The sequence below is a fragment of the Octodon degus genome, unplaced genomic scaffold (assembly GCF_000260255.1).
Source record: "Octodon degus isolate 3935 unplaced genomic scaffold, OctDeg1.0 scaffold00007, whole genome shotgun sequence".
Lineage (NCBI taxonomy): Eukaryota > Metazoa > Chordata > Mammalia > Rodentia > Octodontidae > Octodon > Octodon degus.
Window position 1 is genome coordinate 23,776,534 of NW_004524583.1, and position 7,082 is coordinate 23,783,615.

A 7,082-nucleotide genomic window follows, 5' to 3' on the forward strand; every position below is an offset into this window, starting at 1 on the left:
AAAAAAAAAAAAAAAAAAGATGGAGAGAGACATCCAGTGTTAAAGAGGAAACCCAAAGAGGCTCCTAAGAGAGTGACTGAAGGTAAGAATCAGTCACACATGTAGGGCTACAACAAAGCCAGCCCAAGAACATGGAAAGCTCTTGTATCCATGTAAACAGGCTGTTTCAGCTTGCAAACAGGTTGCTAGGCAGAGAGATTGAAATGGACACCAACCTTCTGAGTGTATAAGTAAGTGCTCTACCGTTCTGGGGCAGTTCCTTTCTTCCCATCCAGAAAGGACTCCACTTGACCTCAGCTTTCATCTTGTTATTCCTACATCTTCTTGCTATTTTTCTCTGGGAACATCAAAAGATGCACCAGTTCATGGCAAATGGCGCCCCAGCAGGGATACTCCAGGCAAGGAAACACAGTGGGCGAAGGGACGCTTTCCACTTTGTGCACAGCAGGGGCAGAAGTGTGCTGGTAGCGTTGATATTCCACACAGGAGTGCACCGATATTGGCATTGCATTAGGTGTAAAACTTGGGGCAAAAAGGTCAGCCAGGATCTCTAAAAAGTAGAAATTGGCTTAGTTTAAAAAAGCCAAAAGGAAACAAGTGTGGTCATGGGGCAGAGTCTCAAAAACCACCAATGTATACAGATGTGCATAGAACTGTTGATTGTAGTCTTGGTTCCTGTATTTATTTTTTAAGAGTACCACGAAGAACTTGGCTTGGAGTACTATTTTAAAATTGAGTCTCAAGAGGGAAAAGAGGGGTGGAGCAAAGCTCCACCAATAGAGCCTAAGCCCCCAAAGATTTGCTCAATCAAATAAGGAAAAAATAGAGGAGACAAAAAGGGAAATTCTTTGCAATTGTGTGTGATGCGTGCTGCAGCGTGGCAGTGCCTGGGTGAGGGTTGCAGGCTGGGTGCGGGCAGGGCCCTGCACTCTGGCCCTGGGCAGACTCAGCTGGAATTTCCCGGCTGCTACGATTCCTTGTGGTCTGCCTAGCCATGGCTGCTGGCACACACCGCAGGCAAATGCCCGGGCGCCCAGGGCGGGGTAGGCAAACACGACTCTGGTGCGCCCTGGCTCTCGGCCGCAACCCAGGTGCGCCCCTCTTGCACCCACATGGCACCACCGTGCCTGTGCTCAAAGTCTTAGCAGCAGTGGAACAGCCAGCGGCCAGACCACGAGCAGCAGCCAGCACACCCAGTGCCTGGGGTCAGCCAGTGGTGGCCATGGCTGCAGAGGTGACTGCCACGTCCCCTGGGGAGGGGCAAGTGTGGGAGATGGAGCCCTTCCTGGGCACTGAGGAGGGTCAGTCAAGCTGCCAGCAGCAGAGCAGCTCCCCCAGACCCAAGGAAACATAGCAAAGAGGCAGCAGCCAAATACAAAACAAGTCAGGATTATGATTCAACTTACTTAGAACATTGCTCAAATCACCCTAGACTCTCGTATCACTCAACTGGTCATTCTTCCCTTGAAAACAATTGGAAAATGCATGAATAAAAAATTAAAAAGGATATCCAAGGATTTTGCTTCTTCTAATAGCTACTGGGTTTAAAGATAGAATTGGCTATTTAACGGAAAAATGTTTTAAATGGCTTCTAGACACAAGTGTGCATGGGGTCTCAGTTACTCTTCTCTCGTTGCTGGGACAAATACCCGGCAGCCAAAATGAAGGAAGGAAAGGCTTATTTAGCTCACAGTTACTGGAGGTTTTAGTCCATGCTCAGCTGGCACCAAGGCAGAGCAGCACATCAGGGAGAGCAACCTTTCAAAGCAGCGGAAAACAGCAAGAGGGCAAAAGGGAGGAGTAGCAGCAACGATGGCAACAGAGAGGAAGTCTGTCCTCCTTAAGTCGCATTCAGGCTATCCGCCCCAGGGTAGGAGTAGTACTCAAACCCATAATCCCAGCAGTACTGGCACCCATAATCCCAGCAGCGCTCACACCCATAATCCCAGTGGATCACGAGTTAATCACAAACTCTAAAATCTGTCCCATGATTGTATGAGGCTTTGGGCGGGGGGACAAATACACACAAACCATAATAGATGGCTTCCAGGTGTGGCAGCTACAGGTCCATAAGGTGGGGGTGGTATTTCTTGGCATAGTGGAAGTGCTAGATTGCTGATCTGGAGGAATGCAGAGGGCCGTGCTGGGTATTTCTCACCTTATGTCCTCCCCCATTGACCAATCAACCTACGGGATCATGACATATTACAACACCAGATAACTTTAACGGAGCCACAGGCAGCAATCTCAGCCTTTTCTTAAGTTTACTGAGTCACAGGTTGGAACTTGTGCCTCACAGGGAATAGAGCCTTGCAAGGAATAGAGCTGTATTTTTTTTCTCTTTCTCCATTACAGTTGGCACTAAAGGAGGCCTTTACCTTTTTTCCCTTAAAGTGATTGATCTAAAAGACTGTTTTATAAACTATACCTCTCCATCAAGATAAAAATCTTTTGCCTTTAGTTGAAAACATGATATTTCCTAAGATTTACATTAATGGGAATTATTTTTAAAAATTACACTTTTTTTTTTTTTCCTACGGATGCCTTCAGGGCAGGTCTGGAAAGGCATGAGGTTATGGGGCTCGAACCACAGCATCCTGAGCCTAACTGCTTTGTTGAATCAGTCACTTAACCGACTGAGCTAATGGGCAGGCCCCCTAAAAAGATTACTTAAAGAAAAAACACTTCCAATAAATAAAAACCTTACACTTAGTCTCAAAAAATGTAAACTCAGTGATAACTTTGGTCTTTTAGAACTAGTAAAATTTTTCTCATTTTAGATTAAATAACTAATAAAACTGTCTTGCTTCGATTATACTTTTCTCGATTCCTGTTAACACTGATTGCCCATTTTCCTTTCTTCAGCTGAATGGTTTATGGTTGTTATGCCCTGTCTTAAAATTTTCTTTGTGTGTGTTTGTACTGCCTTAGATAAAATTAATCTGGCTCTCTCTAATGCTCAGATTTTGAGAGTTGACCCATCTTTGCCCTACTCAATATATGCCCTCCTTTGGCAAATATGGGGTCCTTTGGCAATCTCAGAATCCTTTTCAATGGCTTTTGTTGTGAGATACAAACTCTTATTGTTCCCTTTTCTTCAGTTCAACAACAGTGGTTATGGAAATTTTTATCCACTTGGCAACCTACACTGGCTAACTTCTCTGGGGTTATTGATGATCATTTTCCTTCAGACAAATCAATTCACTTTGCTTCTGTTTTCACAAATGGGTTACCTTAAGGCAGGGGAGCTTGCATAATGGTTTCCTGTCCCAAAATGCAGGATACAGGTTTATCACCATATGCTCAAAATTCAATTGCAAAAATAAAAGGGGAAACAATTCCTCCAATGTCATTGGGCAGTGTATACTATTATAATTAATCAGGTAAAGCAAAAAGGCTATGAGGGATCGAGGATCTGATTGTGCTTTGCTACAGCATGCTGTCCAGTCGTATAGGGGAACTCAGCTTCGGACAAATTTACTCCACTCTTGTGATAGTAGCACTTCAAAGACTGCTCTACAACCAGTGGGTAAGGATGAGAGTAAACACAGCCTGGAGCCAGCCAAAAGAATTAATACAGAATGCCCAGGAGATGGAACCAAAATGGGAATCAAAGGTATGAGTAGGTGACAGAGAATGTTGAGATAACTGAGCTCAAAGTTACCTTAAAGTTTTTCAAATAAGATATAAAAAATGTATACTCATGGTAGATAAAAGATTTTATTACTTCCGGGGCCGGGGAGATGGCTCAGTAGAATAAGCGCTTGACCGGCAAACGCAAGGATCTGAGTTCAATCCCCAGTTCCGCCAAAAAGAAAAAAAAAAAAAAGATTTTATTACTTCCAAGTTCATTTCCTAAGAGATCCTTGCTAATTGAAAAATATACTTGAGTACACTCTGATTTTGTAAGATGTTCACTTGTTTGTTCAATCTGTCAAGTTGTGTGCTTGTTTGTATTTGTTCTTTCTGTGAACAGCTGCCCCTTTTTTATTTGAGCTCAACAATTTTTTCTCTTTCCTTTTTTCTTTTGCTTTCTTGGATCATTTGTTTATAGTACAATTTGGGTTATAGACTTAAAAGCATGCTTTCACCTGGGTTATCAGGTGTTCAAAATGATATCAGAATTGGTTTTCTCACAGGTCATCAAAAATTAAGATAATTAAAGAAAAATCCCTTAGTGCGTGGAGAGATTATTGGACAGGACTCCAACTGGTGAAGAGAGGAGTAGTAGTTATAGTTGTGTCTACTTGTCCCACTCAAGGCCCATGTAGTCACTGGGGCAGGCTTCTAGAGTTTTGATTAATTCATGATCCCATGCTGGAACCACAAGACGTAAATGCTGCTGGGATTGTTGGTGTGAGTGCTAAACCTGCCCTGGGGCAGAGAGCCTGAATGCAATGTTAGGAAGGGAGAGGCTTGCTGCCTCTGCACTGCTGCCCCTGCTCCTCCCTTTTTGCTCTTGCTGTTTTACTGTTTTCTGCCACTATGAACTGCTACCATCTGCCATGTGCCCCTCTGCCTTGGAGCCATCCAAGTACGAAATGAAACCCTCCACAAACTGCGAGCCAGATAAACCTTCCCTTCCTTAATTCTGGGTGTCAGGTATTTTGTTCTAGCAATGAGAGAAAAGGAACCAAGATACTAGTTAACATTCCTTCATTAATAAGCAGCTCCGAGAGGTTAGTGAGATAGCTCCGTGGTCTAAGCACTTGCCTGAAAAGTGCAAGGACCCAGGTTTGATCCCCAGTACCACATGCCGTGACTACCCCACCCCTGGCATGTGATGCAGTCCACTGAAATCGGGCATGGTGGTGCTCGTCTGTAATCCCAGCACTGAGGAGGCCAAGACAGGAGGGTCACTGTAAGTTTGAACTGTGAAGCAAGATTCTGTACCAAATAAATAAATAGAAGACTAAAAAAAAAAAATAAGGAGCATCCACTGATCTCCAAAGTTGTATGGGACACAATCCCAATAATTTGATCATGATGAAAGGTAAAGTTTTCTACAAAAGATACAATAAGGTTTTCTCACAAAAGATGGTCTTAGTACAAAAGTAAATTAAGAAACGAAGGATTTTACATGTGCATGACAATTTATTATTGTTAATCTCATAGTGTATTAAATGTATATATCACTACAGATGTATAGGTCTTCCAAAATGTAAAGCAAGGATTGCTTATGTTGATTCGATTTTTCTGTCAGAGTCAGTCCTCTGCTTTTTTTTCTTTCTTTTTTGAGACAGGGTCTCATTACACAGTTCAGGCTGGCCTTAAGCTCACTTTGTAGCCCAGACTGGTCTTGAACTCACAACGATTCTCCTGCCTCAGCCTTCCAAGTGCCGGGTTTGCAAGCATGCACCACCATGCCCTGCTGGTCCCCTGTCTTTAAAAAAACCCCACCAAAATCTTGCAATGTACATCCCATTAAAGGACAAAAATTAGGTAAAAGCTTCTTATGTATTAGGTGGAGATGACTGGTTAAAAGAGTTATGCTATACCAAAGTGAAGTTTTAAGTATGTTACAAAAATATCATTATTCTCATGCTGAACGTTATGTATGGATTTGATTTCTAAATTTCTATGTAAAAATATGTAGCTAATGTCTACTGACATTCTATATGGTTTTAAATATCAAAATATTAATGATTGTTAGAAAATGACAGCTCCATTCCACGTTTTAAATTGTTTGATATTCAGATAAGATAGTAATATTGCACTTACTACCTTCAAGCAATGTAATGTCATTAATCTTCTTTTCTATATGTTCAATAATTTAGGTTTACAGACCACAAATTAGAGAGATAGATGGGCTAAGAGGATAGCCAGTATTTTGGCCCCAGTCCTCCAAGGTCACTGCAGACCCAGGACATGAGAGAACCTCTTCAGCAACATGCTATAACTTGTTTGATTCCCTGTTCTTCTGCTCAAGGAGATTGTGGGACCACAGAGGAAAATGATTCAGTGATATATAGTGTGCATAAGAAAGGTCACCAGGAGAGAAAAAATTCTTCCAGGCTTTCTCACAAAGCAACCTGGTCAAGCAATGGCCATGACTCATCCAGATGGCTGACAATGACAGAAGAACTAAGAAGTGCTGTACTTGGCTCCAAGGTAAGTCTTAAGGAGACTTAACTGACCTGATAGACAGTAAAAATTTATTAATATAGGTTTCACCTTAACTTGGTCTTAAACAAGATGTTTAAAACATTGCCATCATAATACCTTGCCTACAAAAATTTCAAATCACTAGCAACTTCTGACACTTGCCAGCTATAGTGGCAATTGACTGCTGTTACAAGTTAATGGACTGTATATGGTATGGTTAACTTGCTGAGTACAGATACCCAAAACATTTGGACTGGGGATTTTTAGCCTAAACAAGTAGTGTCCCCTCAGAGTAGAAAGGTTCAATAGTGAGAAAGGACTTCTACAGAATTTTCCAAACGCAGCACCTCCCACTTCAGCTGACAACCCATCACTTCTAACTACAGAACAGAAAAGGGGGTGATGTAGGGAGGGGCTGGAGCTGGAAATCCATCACACCTGTGGGGCTAAGACAAAGCTGACTCAAGAATATGGAGAGCTCTGTTGGCCACGTAAACAAGACGTTCCAGCTCGCAAACAGGTTGCTAGGCAGACAGGTTGAAATGGACATCAACCTCCAGAGTATATAAATAAGCACTCTGCAGTTCTGGGGCATCTCTTTTCCTTCCATCCAGAGTGAGGACTCCACCTGACCTCAGATTTCATCTTTATTTCTAAATCCTCTCACTATTTTCCCCAGGAACATCAAGAGCCACACCAGTTTGCATCAGGCCCTAGGAAGAAATACCTACAGGCAGGGCTTTAGAAGGCTCCAGACCTGGAAAGCTGGTAGCAGATAGCTCAGCAAACTCTCATGGGTCTGTGGGCCACACTACCTCTCCCCATGCAGGGGACACACCAGGCTCCACTCCAGTTTCCTGACTCTTCATAACACCAGAAGAAAGTTAAAGGATTTGAGCTTTCTGACAGATGAAGCTTAGGTGAGAAAAGGGACAAGAACGGGATTGCAGCTTTCCTCCTCGTCCTCGTCCTCGTCC